Raw genomic sequence first — 17,456 nt, 5'->3', positions numbered from 1 at the left:
TTTGCAACTGAGATAAACAAGAAAAGTGAGGTTTTTCTTGGTGTTTAAAAATGCGAGATGAAAGATTACATGAGAAAATTGCTGTTTCACTCCCATGAGCAGACTATTAACTCAGTAACATTGATTCTTCTGGGATATTTTTTTATCTCAAATAACTTTTGTTCTTTTTATTTTGTGAGCCAATCCTTCTAGAGTCTGAAAATTCCCTCACAGTCTTCTTTACAAGCAAAAGCCTTTCCTAAAATACCCTTGTGTTTGTTTTCCTTTGACAAGTAAAGGGCTCGGAGACGCACAGGTGACTCGCCTTCTGCCCCGAGTTTGCCTCTTCAGATGAACCTCAGTCGGCAATTAGAGCTTTCACCCTGGCTGAACACTTTGCCTCTCTGGTTCTTTCTCTGAGCCTTGGTCAATCTGGTTCTGATTTTGATTAGCGCATAGCTGTTTCATTTCTCAATTGGTGGAAGCAATGTGGAGAAGCTGATTTTTCTGTGGTCTGACCTTCTGATTCTCTCTCAAGCAGCCATCTGCTTTTTTGTTTGCCTGTCTTGAGGCGTGTTAAGAATCCTTACTGGCATTTCAGATCTAGGTTTACCCAGGCCAATACCTGGTCTTGCCTTGAGATTAAGAAGTTCACGTTGCCGCCTACACCCACTGATGGTGTTTCTTCTGCCAGAGGTAGAATCCTCCATGTTGCTTTATTTACACAGCGCTTAAAGAAGCTAAAAAAGGCATTCAAGGAAAAAGGTTTTTGTGCCTGCTTGAAAGATAGTGGCTCCCTTCCATCCTTTGTGTTCTGACCACTCTCCTTCCAAAGCTGCTACGACAAATTGGTGAGTTTTGTTCTTTATTTTTGATTCATGGATGAGGTTGTATAAGCGAGCCTGCTTCTTGTGTGTGTGTGTGGATAAGTGGAAAACTTTTCTGTCTTTGTAAAAGAAGTAATTAGCCTTTTATAAATGGTCTGTATATAATTGTAATACTATGTTTGTGGCTGGCATTCACCCACGTTATTATCTCTCAACTTCTGGGAATTGATTGAGCATTCAAATTGTTTATATGCACTACTGAGGATATCTAATTCAGATATACAGATTAACCATCAAGTAGAATTCATGCAAAGCTTTTTCAAAAATTGAAATTGGTTTCATGTGGTTGTAGAGTATGAGTGATTGAAATTAAGAACTTTCCTTGGTTCTTATAACAGTCTTATAAAAGAGTTTGTATGTATGGGGGAATGGAACTGCAGATTGAATAGAAAAGATTCCTTCTGGTTTGTCACAAACTTCTTGACTTCCTATGCAACCTGAAAGGTGCTGAGTAGCCCGATTTTTCTTTCTCATTTCTTTAAAAACAAAACTCCATGGTGAGGCAGGTGAAAATAGGAAAAGGAGCTTTATGTTAAAGACAAAACAAAATATAAATACTGAAATAGCAAGAAATTCAAAACTCAACTCCTCCAGGGTTGCTTTACACTGCTCAGGAGATGGGTAAAATTCTTTTACCAAAGTATGAAGTATTTTCTAAATGTATTTATTGATAGACATATGCCTTTGCTTATGTCCCTACAAAATTAATAAGTGAGATTACAAAGACTAAGTAGGACTTAAATACATTTAAAATGAAAGGACAAAATAATTTTCAGAGAGAAAGGTTAAAAAAGTCCATTGGATTAGTTCGTTAGCTCTAATGAAACTCAAACTTGCTGAAAGAGGTGGGTGGAAAAATTAGCCATTCTTTAAATTAATGGCCTGATTACCTGGGATATAACATAAGAAACAAAGGTTGCATGTGTACAACAAGAAGAAATAACGAGAAAAATGCTAGTCCTTGTTTTAATAATTCAGTGTGTAAATGCAGAAAAATCTAGATAGTATTACTAAAGAAAGGGAGTACTTGGACAAACTAGACAGCTTTAATAATTTTGGTTTAAAACAACTATATATGTTTACCTGGTGTGAAAAGTAATAATACTGCAAAGTTTCTAACTTATACAAAATTTGGATGAGCTTTCCTATGGAAAGCATAATTTGAATGCCACAAATTTCCTGCACTGAGTTAAGTAATGTTTGTCTCCACAAAATAGTTAATATTATGAAAACTGTAAAAATTGTGTTTGACTGCATTAGCAATTTTAGACTGGGGATAAGTTACCTCTCTCAGAACATTTGAGAATGTCTGGACATTTTTGACTGTCAGGGCTGGAGAAATTGCTGCCAGCATCTTAATGAGTAGGGCCAGGGATTCTGTTAAATATCCTATATATAAGATAGAATATATATCTTATCTTATGCTATAATATATATATAGCATAATAATAGTATAATATAGTATAATATTATATATATATATATATCACCCCACAACAAAGAATTGTTTGCTCCAGAATGTCAATAGCACTGAGGTTGCAAAACCCAGAACTAAATGTAATTATAAAAAAAGGATTTATTCCTCTGATGCTACAGATCATAAGCCAATGCTATGTAGATAATTATTGCATTTACAATGCCTATGTAAAAAAAAACTTGCCATAATTGTTTTTGAACTTCATGTATGTTATTACATATATCAGTAACTCATCCTTTTTATCTTTAATACTAATCCAGAGTATGAATTACTTTATCCACTCAACAGTTGAAAGGACATTTGGATTGTTTCAAGATTTTGGTAATGAAGAATAAAGCTGCTACAAACATTGTTGTATAATAAAGAATTTGGTTCCTAGGAGGTAGACTTTAAATCCATGGACTTGTGTGAGCATTAGGATTGTCTTTGCTCTTAATGAGTTCCTTCAATCATTTTTTGAGTTTTTACTAAGGAGGTAGTTGACTTAGGATGGGGTTTGTCATCATAGAAATCAATCTGTATGATTAAAGGTTTGGGACTTTGAGCCTACTGACCTCTGGGGAGAGGAGGAGGGCTGGAGATTGAATTCAGCCAATGGCCAATGATTTCAGTCACATCTCTCTGTGATGAAAGCTCAATAAGAACTCTAGACATCAAAGCTCAGTAGAGCATCCTGGCTGGGAGCACTGCCACAGTGTGGCAGCGAGTGTGACCACCCACCCTGATTCCGAGGGGAGGGAGGAAAGCATGGAGGCTCCATGTTGTGGGGCCTCCCAGACCTTACTCTTGGTGTCTCATTGCTTGACTGGCCCTGATTTTTATCTTTTATAGTAAAGCCCTAATAATGATTTACTGCTTTTCTGAATTCTATGACCACATTCAGTGAATTACCAAACCTGAGGGGATTGTGGTGACTCCCAGTTAATCACAAGTACCAGTGGCCTGGGCACCCCCAAGTGTGGCTGGCATTAGGAGTAAGGGCAGTCTTGTTGGAGACTGTGCCTTTAAACCTGTGGATTGTGATATTAAACATCAAAATTATATTTCAGTGCACCAGCTGGTGTCAGAGTAAGCTCTCAGTACAAGTCTGTGTGTAGACATATGCTTTCATTGTCTTGGGTGAATTTCTCTGAGAAGGACGGGTAAGTTATATAATAAGTATGTATTTTATTGAATCTTTCAGTCCATGAATTGGTATGACTTCTCAGTTGTCTTGTTTCATTAAACAAGTTTTTTACGTTTTTTTTAGATTTAATAGTGTTTCATTTTTTATGTTATTGCAAATGGTACTATAATTTAACTTCCAAATGTTCATTGCTGATATAGAGAAATGCAATGTTTTATACTGATCTTCTACTCTGTGACCTTGTTGAGCCCACGTAAAGATTCCTTGAGATTTTCTATATAGATAATCATGTCATCTGTTAATAAAAGCAGTTTTAAATCTTCATTTCCGGTGTGAAGGCCCCCTTCCCCATCTCACTCCCTCGCCCCTGCACTCCTGGTTTACTTCATGGACAAAGAACTCTAGTCTGTTTCGGGATAGAAATGATGAGAGTGGCGTCCCTGCCTTGTTCTTTCACCATTAAATTTGGAGGTGGACTGTAGGGTTTTTGTAAATACCCTTCATCAGGCTGAGGGAGTTCCCCTTACTCCTATTAACTGACAGTTTTGATCACAAATGGATGTTGACGGTTTTCAAATACTTTGCCTTCATCATTTTCAGTGATCATATGGTTGTTATTTTTCAGTCTGTTGATGTGGTGATGTGGTGAAATGCATTAATGATTTTCCAATGTTGAATATACTTTGCATTTCTGAGATTAATCCCAGTTGCTCATGATTTATTATCCTTTTTATAAATTGTTGGATTTGAACCACTATTACTAAACTTTTTTTATGCCTGTGATCATGAAAGATATTAGACATTAGTTTTCCTGTAATGTCTGGCTTTGATAACAGGGTAATGGTTTCATAAAATGAGTTGGAAAGTGTTCTCTCTTCTATATTCTGAAAGAATGTATAAAAAACTGGTATTGTTTCTTCCAAATTGTTAGAGTTCACCTGTGAGGCCACAAGGGCCTAGAGTTTTCTGGGGTTCTTTTGTTTTTTTGGGTGGAAAATATTGAACTGTGAATTCAGTGTCTTTCATAGAATTATTCAGGTTGTTTTTCTCTTGAGAAAACTTTGTTAGTAGACGTCTTCCAAGGAATTTGTCCATTTCACTTAAGTGAGGGTTTCTCAACCAAAATGGTGTTTGGACAGGATGATTCTTTGTTGTGGGAGAGTATCCCAGCATGATGGATGTTTAGCTGCATCCCAGACCTCTACTCACTAGGCACCAGGCGCAGGTTCCCCCCTTGTGTCTTCAGATATTTCGCCAAGGATGTGCTATAACTGCAGATTTATGTTATCAAGTCCATTGGCACAGTTTCTCATAGTACTCCCCTCCTATCTTTTGATGTATGTAAGCTCCATGGGATCCATTTCCTCTTTTATTTATGATATTGTTAATCTATTTATTTTTCTTTTCTCCATCCTCCTTCTGCACTGCCTCCTCTCTCTTTCATCAGTTTAGCTAGAGTTTAATTAATTTTATTAATAATTGAAAATAACTTTTTATTTCATTGATTTTCATTTTTATGCTTTTAGTTTCGTTTATTTCTGCTCTAATCTTTCTTTTTGTTTTGCTTGAATTTGCTGTTTTTTCATAGTTATTTAAGATGATAACTTGGATCACTAATTTGAGAACTTTGTTTCCTAATATATTTATTTAAAACTATAAATTTCCCTCTAAGTATGATTTAGTTACATCCCATAAATTTGGAATTTTTTTTATTCATTTTCATGTAATTAGAAAGATATTTCTGCCTGACTCCTTCTTCAACCTGTGAGTTATTTAGCAGTATGTTTAATTTCTAAACATTTTTGGATATTTCCATATATCTGCTATTGATTTCTAGTTTATTTATGTTTTGATTAGAGAACATACTTGCTATTCTTTTAACTTTGCTGAGGTTTATTTTGTGGCCCAGAATGTAATCTATCTTGGTGAATCACTGATGTGCACTTGAAAACAATGTGTATTTGGGTGGAGTGTTCAATGATTATTGGTTAGGTCAAACAGTTTGGTTGTAATGTTCAGGCCTATATCTTTACCCTTTTCCCCCCTACTTTTATCTTCCAGCTACTGAAAGAGGAGTGTTGGTGTTGAAGTCTCGATTGCAATTGTGATGCCGTGTTTTGTCTTAGTTCTGCCAGGTTGCTTCATTGTGAGCCTTTGTTCACACACACATCTAAGAGTTTTATGTCTGTATAATGATGTATTTATCATCGCCTAGTGTTCCTCTTTATCCCTGCTAATATTCTTTGTCCTTATGTCTACTTTGTCTAATGTTAATAAAGGCCTTAAAAAAATACTTCAGGCTAGACTTAGCCCATGGGCTATGGTGTTAAGAAGTTTCTCACTGATAAGCCATAGTTGGCTGTTTTTGTTGTTATTGGTTTGTTTGTGGTGTATTCTTATCTCTGGCTTTTGAGTATTTAAACCATCTTTATTATTAAATGGTTGAATTTATATAGCCCATGGGTAAGTCTAGCCTGAAGTATTTTTTTAAGGCCTTTATTAATATTAGACAAAGCAGACATAAGAACAAAGAATATTAGCAGGGATAAAGAGGAACATCAAGCAATGATAAATACATCTTTATACAGACATAAAAATCTTAAATATGGGTATGAACAAAGGCTCAGAAATGAATGACAATAAAAACTTGCTATAGATTTTATTTTTCCCTTTTGTTCTTTATTCCCTTTTCCCTCTTCTTTTGGATTGAGTATTTTTTATTAATCCATTTTATCTTTTCTTGTGGATTTTAGCTTTACCTCTTTAAAGAAAATTAATGATTGCTCTAAGGTTTAAAATGTACAACTGTAAGGTATCACAGCTTCCTTAAAATAATATTATACTGTTTTATATGTGATGTGAGAATTATACAACAGTATATTTTCACTTCCTCCTGCCTTTATTATTGTTTTATTGTTCTTGTACGTTTTACTTTCACATATAAGCCCTACAGTAGACTGTTAACTATTTTATGTTAGTCAAATATTTCTTAAAGTAATTAAAAAGAAAATGTTTATATTTATCACTGATGGTACTTTTCAATTCTTTGTGCAAATTCAAGTTTCCACTTGGTAGAAATACTCTTGCCTGAAAATTTTTATTAACACAACTGTGGTACATATTGGCTGTCATTGAGTTGTCTATGAAAGTCTTTATTTCATCTTAATTTTTGGACAATATTTTCACTATGCATAAAATTTTGGCTTGATCATATTTTTTCCCCATTAGTAGTTTAAATATGCCACTCTGTGACTGTTGACAAATCTGTGGTTGCCAGGTGTTTGGGAGGAGGGAAGGGAGAGATGAAGTAGAGGGGTGATTTTTGGGTTGGGAAACTATATTTTGTAAATCAAATGGTGATACATGTTATTAAGCATGTGTCAAAACCCACAGAACTACAATTAAGGGTAAACCTTAGTATAAACCACAAACTATAGTTAATGTAGTCCATAGTTTCCATTGTTAAAATTGTACATTAATAATGTACATTACATAATTACTTTAACTACATTATTATATTACAATAAGGAATTGTACAGACTGGTTCCAAATAGGAAAAGGAGTACATCAAGGCTGCATATTGTCACCCTGCTTATTTAACTTATATGCAGAGTACATCATGAGAAACGCTGGACTGGAAGAAACACAAGCTGGAATCAAGATTGCTGGGAGAAATATCAATAACCTCAGATATGCAGATGACACCACCCTTATGCCAGAAAGTGAAGAGGAACCAAAAAGCCTCTTGATGAAAATGAAAGTGAAAGTGGAGAGTAAAAAGTTGGCTTAAAGCTCAACATTCAGAAAACGAAGATCATGGCATCCTCTCCCATCACTTCATGGGAAATAGATGGGGAAACAGTGGAAACAGTGTCAGATTTTATTTTGGGGGTTCCAAAATCACTGCCGATGGTGACTGCAGCCATGAAATTAAAAGACGCTTACTCCTTGGAAGGAAAGTTATGACCAACCTAGATAGCATATTCAAAACCAGAGACATTACTTTGCCAACAAAGGTCCGTCTAGTCAAGGCTATGGTTTTTCCTGTGGTCATGTATGGATGTGAGAGTTGGACTGTGAAGAAGGCTGAGCACCGAAGAATTGATGCTTTTGAAGTGTGGTGTTGGAGAAGACTCTTGAGAGTCCCCTGGACTGCAAGGAGATCCAACCAGTCCATTCTGAAGGAGAACAGCCCTGGGATTTCTTTGGAAGGAGTGATGCTAAAGCTGAAACTCCAGTACTTTGGCCACCTCATGCGAAGAGTTGACTCATTGGAAAAGACTCTGATGCTGGGATGGATTGGGGGCAGGAAGAGAAGGGGACGAGAGAGGATGAGATGGCTGGATGGCATCACTGATTCAATGGACAAGAGTCTAAGTGAACTCCGGGAGTTGGTGATGGACAGGGAGGCCTGGCGTGCTGCAATTCATGGGGTCGCAGAGTCGGACACGATTGAGAGACTGAACTGAACTGAAGGAATTGTAATGAGTACACAATACTAATGTAAAATGTTAATAGTAGGGAAAAGTATGTGCAGAGTTGGAGGGTAAAGCAGGAGAGGGACTGGGTCTATGGAATTCTATGTACAATCTCTTGCTTCTGTAAATCTAAAACTACTAACAGAAATGAAGTCTACTATGGAGAACAGTGTAGAGATTCCTTAAAAAATGAAATAGAACTGCCATACGACCCAGCAATCCCAGTGCTGGGCATACACACCGTGGAAACCATAATTGAAAGAGACACGTGTACCCCAGTGTTCATCACAGCACTGTTTATAATAGGCAGGACATGGAAGCAACCTAGATGTCCATCAGCAGATGAATGGATAAGAAAGCTGTGGTACATATACACAATGGAGTATTACTCAGCCATTAAAAAGAATACATTTGAATCAGTTCTAATGAGGTGGATGAAACTGGAGTCTATTATACAGAGTGAAGTAAGCCAGAAAGAAAAACACCAATACAGTATACTAATGCATATATATGGAATTTAGAAAGATGGTAACAATAACCCTGTATGCGAGACAGCAAAAGAGACATAGATGTATAGAACAGTCTTTTGGACTCTGTGGGAGAGGGAGGGGGGATGATTTGGGAGAATGGCATTAAAACATGTATAATATCATATAAGAAACGAATCGCCAGTCCAGGTTCGATGCAGGATACAGGATGCTTGGGGCTGGTGCACTGGGATGACCCAGAGGGATGGTATGGGGAGGGACGTGGGAGGGGGGTTCAGGATGGGGAACATGTGTACACCCGTGGTGGATGCATGTTGATTTGTGGCAAAACCAATACAATATTGTAAAGTAAAAAAGTAATAATAATAAATGAAGTCTACTCATGTTTCTTTAAAACGTCACTTTATTGTCAGTCTTGCATGGTTTAGGATGAGAAGTGTGATATAATTCTTGTTTGTTTCTATATGTACATTGTATCCTTTTTTAAAAAAATGCTAGCTGACTTCAGGATTATTTTCTTTATCTTTGCTTCACAGCAGTTTTACTATGATGTATCTAGATTTGTGTGTGCTGGTGCGTGTGTCTATGTGCACACATGTTCTTTTCATCTTGCTTGGAACAATTACTTGAGCTTCTTGTGATTTTGTGTATTTCATTATTTTTGGAAAATTAGTGAAAGTGAAAAGTGAACATATCAGTCATGTCTGACTCTTTGTGACCCCATGGACTATAAAGTCCATGGAATTCTCCAGGCCAGAATACTGGAGTGGGTAGCCTTTCCCTCTCCAGGGGATCTTCCCAACCCAGGGATTGAACCCAGGTCTCCTGCATTGCAGGTAGATTCTTTACCAGCTGAGCCACAAGGGAAGCCCTCCCCAAATTATCTTCATTCATTTCTTATTTCTTGTTCTCTTACTTTTTCTGGGATTCCACTTATTCATTTGTTAGTTCTGTGGAGGGCATCACTACATTTTTTTGTGATTTGCTTCCATTCTTTTGTGTCTTTGTTTTCAGTCCAGAAGAGAGGATTTGATTGATTCATCCAATTAGCATTCAGTGTAGGGCATTCCTGTTGGGTGGAGATTTCATGATGGACCATCTTAGAGGCCACCTTGGATCAGGAGCCATTCTCTGTCTGGTCATCTATGGAAGTGCATTATGGTATAGAGCATGGTGGCCCACAGCTGATTGTCTCAGCAGGCACTGGAGGCAAGGAGATTTCTGATAGATGTCATGGATGTGTCCAGCATCCCAAGTATGGCAAATGTCTATCCAGTAAAGCTTACAAGGGAGAGAAAGTAGGAAAAGCAGAATCACTTTTTGGGAGAGGAAAATCAAGATCATTGTCATGCTCCTGTCCTGTGCTATTTCATGGAGTGAGGCAGCTTGCAGCGAGGGACAATAGAGAAAGAACACTAGGATAAGACTCTCAGTTATAGTTCTGTGACCCAATGGCTCTGTGCCCTGGTTGCCAACAAAATCCTTCTGGGTTTGGGGACAGCTTGAGCCTCAGCTGTGCTCATCTGACACTTGAAGAGAATAACTCCTAGAAACTTGGGCTGCACACGGGATTGTGGAGCATATTTAATGCTGTGTATCAGCGAGTGGCCCTGTTTCTGTGCAGTGAAAGTCACGGTTGCAGACCATTTCTTTGGTGAGTTACCGACTCTTGCTGCCGTCCAGAGATTTGGAAGGAAACAAATTGTTCTACATCCATAGGATTATATATTCAGAATGCCAATTCCAAGAAGAAATAGCATTTTAACCAAGAATAAATAACATTTTCAAAGTTGTATCATGTTGGTGTTGCTTTTAATCTCATAGCAGAAGGTCTGTCCAGGGACTCAGACATGTCTGAAGGACTGGGAGCAGGCTGGCTAGGGCTCCTTTGGCGTGAAGGACTGAGAAGACTTTTGAGATGGAAGAAGCTTCTTAGAACCTCTTCTAAGGGCAGAGTTCAAGAATAGTAGGCCTCAAGGGAAGAGTAGGATGTCTATTACTCATTTAAATGGCCCTCAAGTCCTGTTTCCACTTTGAGTCTGAAGAATAAAAGTATAAAGGAAGATTGGTCAAAAATGAATAAAGCCAGGATCCTGAGGGCATGAAGTATCAGGAACTTGGGTGTCAGCACCAAGAGATAATCCCTCAGTATGGAGCTCATTGGTTTGTGTCTGGACACAGAAGTGACAATGAGGACCTCCGCAGCCATGGTGATGCCCTTTACAGGCATTAATTAGCACAACACCGTGACCCCAAGTGGACAAGGAAGAAAAGGCTGAGAGCCAAAGGGTAGCCAAGAAGACCAGGTGAAGGAACGCCGAGACAATTTGAAGGAAACTTCAAGTATGTGCAGGGCCCCCAGCAAGGGTGAGTGGAGCCAGAGACTGACAAGTGGCTGTCTTAAACCCCGTGTTTACTTGCAGGCTGAGCTGGCAAAGCTCTTTGGCCATTGTCTAGACATGTTGCACTTTGGGTCTCCTGCTTGGAGTTCACGAAGCATCAGGGGCACATGAAGACTGCTTTGGACTATGACAAACCCATCAGTTGTCTTGTGATATAAGCTTGAAACTTTCTAAAGTCTTTCCAAAAAAAGTTCAGGCTTAAGAATAGATAATCCTTAGAATGCCAAAGAATGCTTCAACTATTGCAAAATTGCACTTATCTCACATGCTAGTAAAGTAATGCTCAAAATTCTACAAGCAAGGCTTCAACAATATGTGAAACGTGAACTTCCAGATGGTCAAACTTGTTTTAGCAAAGGCAGAGGAAGCAGAGATCAAATTGCCAACATTCACTGGATCATCGAAAAAGCAAGAGAGTTCCAGAAAAACATCTACTTCTGCTTTATTGACTATGCCAAAGCCTTTGACTGTGTGGATCACAATAAACTGTGGAAAATTCTGAAAGAGATGGGAATACCAGACCACCTGACCTGCCTCTTGAGAAATGTGTATGCAGGTCAGGAAGAACTAGTTAGAACTGGACATGGAACAACAGGCTAGTTCCAAATAGGGAAAGGAGTACATCAAGGCTGTATATTGTCACCCTGCTTATTTAACTTATATGCAGAGACCATCATGAGAAACACTGGGCTGGAAGAAGCAAAAGCTGGAATCAAGATTTCCAGGAGAAATATCAATAACCTCAGATATGCAGATGACACCACCCTTATGCCAGAAAGTGAAGAAGAACTAAAAAGCCTCTCGATGAAAGTGAGAGAGGAGAGTGAAAAAGTTGGCTTAAAACTCAACATTCCAAAAATGAAGATCATGGCATCCGGTCCCATCACTTCATGGGAAATAGATGGGGAAACAGTGGAAACAGTGTCAGGCTTTATTTTGGGGGGCTCCAAAATCACTGCAGATTATGACTGCAGCCATGAAATTAAAAGACGCTTACTCCTTGGAAGGAAAGTTATGACCAACTTAGATAGCATATTAAAAAGCAGAGACATTACTTTGTCAACAAAGGTCCATCTAGTCAAGGCTATGGTTTTTCCAGTAGTCATATATGGATGTGAGAGTTGGACTGTAAAGAAAGCTGAGCGCCGAAGAATTGATGCTTTTGAACTGTGGTTTGGAGAAGACTCTTGAGAATCCCTTGGACTGCAAGGAGATCCAACCAGCCCATCCTAAAGGAGACCAGTCCTGAATATTCATTGGAAGGACTGATGTTGAAGCTGAAACTGCAATATTTTGGCTACCGGATAAGAAGAGCTGATTAATTTTAAAAGACCCTGATGCTGGGAAAGATTGAAGGCGGAGGAGAAGGGGACGACAGAGGATGAGATGGTTGAATGGCATCACCGACTCAATGGACATGAGTTTGAGTAAACTCCTGGAGTTGGTAATGGGCAGGGAGCCCTGGCGTGCTGCAGTCCATAGGATCACAAAGAGTCTGACACTACTGAGCGACTGAACTAAACTGAACTGAACTGAATCCTTAGACTTGAAAAATTATAATAAAGGGACAGTTGTACTGTTCAGGCAGTGCTTTAAAAGGTTGGTTTCTAAAAGACACATCTTTATTTTTAGTTTTTAATTGGAAGATAATTGTTTTACAATTTTGTGTTTGTTTCTTCTACACAACAACATGAATCAACTGTAAGTATACATATATTCCCTACTTCTTGAGCCTCCCTGCCACCCACACCCCGAAACTCACCCCTCCAGGTCATCACAGAGCACTAGGCTGAGCTCCCTGTGCTATACAGCCACTTCCCACTAGCTAATTTACACATGGTAAATATGTGTGTACATATACACATATATAGTATACACAAATATATACACACATATATAGTATACACAAATATATACACACATATATGGTATACACACATATATACACACACATATGTGTGTATGTGCATGTGTGTTTAGTTGCTCAGTCATGTCTGACTCTTTGTGACCCCATCGACTGTAGCCCACCTGGCTCTCTGTCCATGAGATTTCCCAGGCAAGAATACTGGAGTGGGTTGCCATTTCCTTGTCCAAATATATGTGAATCAGTTCAGTTCAGTCGCTTAGCTGTGTCCACTTCTTTGTGACCCCATGAATCACAGCACACCAGGCCTCCCTGTCCATCACCAACTCCTGGAGTTCAAACTCACGTCCATCGAGTCAGTGATGCCATCCAGCCATCTCATCCTCTGTCGTCCCCTTCTCCTCTTGCCCCCAATCCCTCCCAGCATCAGAGTCTTTTCCAATGAGTCAACTCTTCACACTGAGGTGGCCAAAGTACTGGAGTTTCAGCTTTAGCATCAGTCCCTCCAAAGAACAACCAGGACTGATCTCCTTTAGGATGGACTGGTTGGATCTCCTTGCAGTCCAAGGGACTCTCAAGAGTCTTCTCCAACACCACAGTTCAAAAGCATCAATTCTTTGGCTCTCATCTTTCTTCACAGTCCAACTCTCACATCCATACATGACCACTGGAAAAACCATAGCCTTGACTAGACGGACCTTTGTTGGCAAAGTAATGTCTATGCTTTTGAATATGCTATCTAGGTTGGTCATAACTTTCCTTCCAAGGAGTAAGCGTCTTTTAATTTCCTGGCTGCAATCACCATCTGCAGTGATTTTGGAACCCCTCAAAATAAAGTCTGACACTGTTTCCACTATTTCCCCATCTGTTTGCCATGAAGTAATGGGACCAGATGCCTTGATCTTTGTTTTCTGAATGTTGAGTTTTAAGCCAACTTTTTCACTCTCCTCTTTCACTTTCATCAAGAGGCTTTTTAGTTCCTCTTCACTTTCTGCCATAAAGGTGGTGTCATCTGCATATCTGAGGTTATTGATATTTCTCCCAGCAATCTTGATTCCAGGTTGTGCTTCTTCCAGCCCAGCGTTTCTGATGAGGTACTCTGCATATAAGTTACAAATATATACATATATGTGGTAGTGTATATATTTCAATGCCTTTCTCGAAATTGCTATACTGTCTCCTTCCCCCACTGTCTCCACAAGTCTGTTATCTATAGATGTAAAAAACACATCTTTAAATTCATACGCAATGTGAAATAATTGAGCACTTGAGATTGCTGGGGAACAAAGTATACTACTCAGCAACAGGTGTGATTTCTTTTTCTCTTCAGTAAATCAAAAGGTCAAAGAAGCATGAAATTTTCTGTAATGCAGCTTAGCTGCTTATCATACATAAAGAAATGAAATTGTGAAGAAATTGTGAAAAGATGCCCTTTGGCACCTGTTTCTGTCATCTTGGTGTGTTTTTCTTCCCATGGCATTTTACACCTCCTAATTTAATTTGTGACTGACCCCTTCTTCCCAGCTGTTCAGGTTTAAAGAGTACACTCACATTCATCTGGGGTTACTGAAACTTAACATGGGGCAGGGGTTGAACCAGGAGCATTGGCCTCATCACACACAGGTCTTGTGGCTCAGCGCTCTCACTGCCTTATCCCACTATCCGTGGGTAACTTGAGACTCATGGGTCTGATATGGGGTCTGCAGAGTTTAAAAACGGTTCGAAAGTCTATCCCATTCAAACAGGCTTTCCAGGGGATTAAAGGGACTTTGGGTCACAAAGTGGCCCATGCTGGAGCTTTGTGATATGAAAAGTGACTTTAGTTAGAGCAGCCCCTATGGCATTCTCTCCACATTCTCGAGTCAAGCTGCCATTTTGTTGTGGTTTGAGGGGAATATGGGCAGATCCTGAAAGCCAACAGCAGGCACACATTCCAAACTAAGAGTCTGGAAAGTTGAAAGGTTTGACTTTGATCCTGCACTTTCACACAATGCCAAGGGCATGTGTATGGATAGAGGTAGTATGTTTTCTCTTCAGGGTCACAGACGATGTGAAATTAATCCCAATCCCCATGGCTGCTATTTTCCCAAAGGTGCCTGCAGAGTTGAGTGGACAGTGTCATCTGAATTAGAAAGTCTCATCAGGGGAGTGGCACAATAATCTTCATCAACCAGGACAGTGTTTTCCTAGACCTGTTTGCTTCTGAAGCCATCACTGTGCAACCACCATTCCTTACTTCTGTAGCTTCCCCAGGGGATATTTGGCTGTAACATGGTACATTACATAGGCCATAAATGTATCTGCAGGACTGAAATAATATTTGAGTATAATGGCAAAAATATACACTATCATGTGTAACATAGCCAGTGGGAATTTTCTGTATGACACAGGATGGGTGGAAGAGAGGTTCAAGAAGAAGGGGACATACGTATTCCTATGACTGATCTGATTCATGTTGATATATGATGGAAACCCAACACAATATTGTAAAGCTCCCTTCTCCAGGGGATCTTCCCAACCCAGGGATCAAACCCACATCTCCTGCATTGCAGGCAGATTCTTTACCAGCTGAGCCACAAGGGAAGCAAAAGATTTGGAAGCCTATCTCTTCTCCAGTGGATCTTCCCAACCCAGGAATTCAACTGGGGTTTCCTGCATTGAAGGCGGATTCTTTACCAACTGAGCTACCAGGGAAGCCCTAATATTGTAAAGCAATTATCCTCCAATTAAATATAAATTAATTTTTTAAAAAACCACACACAAAATAAGGCGAAGGCTTCTGGCTGCCTTGTAAATCAAAAACATGGTCCCCAAAGGAACAAAATAAATCCACAAAAAATCCAAAATATATAAGAGAATTTGCTTTATGATAAGCAGGGCATCACATATCAGTGGGGCAAAGAATGCGATTTAATAATGGGTGTTGTGAAAATATCTTGTTCATTCCTCACCTGTATATCATGATAAACTTAAAATACATTAAAAATCCTGGATGTAAAAAGAAATCATAAAAACATCAAGGAGATATTGGGAGAATTTCATTATATCCTTGAAGTGAGAAAGCTCTTTCTGGTGATGACTCCAAATCCAAAAGATATGAAAGGAAGGATTAATTCAAGTACATGAGAGAAAAATAACTTTTCATGGCAAATTACACCATAACCATATCAAAAATCAAATGATCAACTGGAAAGAAAATTGTTACAACAAAGGCTGAATGCACAGCACATAAGATCCCTCAAAAGTCATTTCGAAAAATATTTATTCTACACGTAAAGGCAGTACATTATACACAGGCTTTTAGCTCAGTGATAGCTTCTTCATATTTTTTCATCTGTTCTTCATTGTTTGGGGAATATGTGATTTCTTAACCCAGTCCCCTATTGATGGACATATGGATTTGTGTTTTCTAATCTTTTGCTTTAAATCATTTTTTAAAGAAAAACAATTTTGATGTTCAAGAGCTTAAACTGCCTGTGGGCTAAATTTTGGCTATTTTCAATTTTAAGCTGCTTAACCTTGGCCTTGGGCCTCTCTGTTTCCTTACCAGCATTGTGGGTTGTAAGGTAATAGTATCAGTAAGATGAGATGTTTGTGAGGATTCCATGTGTTAATATCTAGGTGAAGGACTTAGAATAGTACCTGGCCAATGATACTTTCCATTAGTTATTACTTGTTGATATTGCTATTATTATCACTATGTGTCAAACAATATATGCTTTGTGTGTGTGTGCACACGCGCACTCAGTCACTCAGTTGTGTCCGACTCTTTGCAACCCCAGGGACTGTAGCCCACCAGGTTCCTACATCCATGGAATTTCCCGGGCAAGAAAACTGGAGTGGGTTACCATTTCCTTCTCGAGGGGATCTTCCTGACCCAGGGATCAAACCTGGGTCTCCTGCATTGCTCCCATATGCTTTTAATTGGCTTTAAATAAACCTATGTTTTTATAAGGTTTAGAACCCATAGTAAAAGAGAACTTCAGGGGGAGATGATACTTCTTAAAGGCAAAAAGTGGGATCCAGCAACGAGGAAGTAACTCTCTTACTTGCTGTTTCTGGCTTTTTAGTGAAGAGCTGCTTAGAAATGCAGCCTGACAGGCAGGAGGCTGTAGGTCAGAAAATGTGGGGACCAGCTCTGGAATCTGCATGTTAATAGGCATCCCAAGGGATTCTGCGGCAGGTGGTCCCAGACAAAAATTTGAGAAAGTACTGCTAACTGTCCCCTGCGTGGGTATTTGAATTGTAATCACAGTAACTTAGAGAAAATGGTCAGGTTCAAGTTTCTTAAAAGGTAAGTCAGTGTTTTAACGATAGCAAACATCCTAAACCAGTCCAGAAGAGAAAATGTTGAGTTTATCAAGGCAGGATCCTTTTGTAACTGCCTTCGGGGTACGCTGCTTGTTTGTGTCTTATATTCTAATTTATATTGAAGTCCTTGAGTTCCATAAAGTTGGTTTCCAGTTTCTTCAATGCCCTCCAAGTCCAGAACATAGTCTCTGAGGTTATTCTTGTTTATATTTTAATACATTTTAGAGCTTATAAAGAAAGAAGTTCTAATGCTGCTTCAAGACTTTTTGCTACTCTGTAACAGCAAGACTCAGTGGCATACAAGAAAGACCACAGACTTCATACTCAGTCAAACCTCAGGGCATCAATTCCTAAGAAATGTTGGGAATTTACTGAACTTCCCTGGAAATCAACTGGCTCATTGATAACACTGAAGTGATAATTCTTAAAGGCTACAGTTTTTCC

General features: G+C 38.9%; 1 long non-coding RNA gene across 19 annotated transcripts in view; it reads left to right on the top strand.

Moving 5' to 3' along the window:
* Positions 1-243: 243 nt before the first annotated feature.
* Positions 244-17,456, top strand: part of LOC129658989 (uncharacterized) — a 353,230-nt gene continuing 336,017 nt past the window's right edge. For 4 of the 19 annotated variants that reach the window (XR_008717708.1, XR_008717699.1, XR_008717701.1 and 1 more), the window contains exon 1: positions 246-830. This is a non-coding gene — a long non-coding RNA (uncharacterized LOC129658989). Of the gene's footprint in view, positions 831-17,456 lie in introns of all 19 variants that reach the window. The other 15 variants (XR_008717697.1, XR_008717705.1, XR_008717696.1 and 12 more) reach the window with 11 other exon arrangements.

This window comes from Bubalus kerabau, chromosome 8, assembly GCF_029407905.1.
Source record: "Bubalus kerabau isolate K-KA32 ecotype Philippines breed swamp buffalo chromosome 8, PCC_UOA_SB_1v2, whole genome shotgun sequence".
Classification (NCBI taxonomy): Eukaryota; Metazoa; Chordata; class Mammalia; order Artiodactyla; family Bovidae; genus Bubalus; species Bubalus kerabau.
Note: the sequence above shows the minus strand (reverse complement) of the source record. Positions and strands in the feature narration are given on the sequence as shown.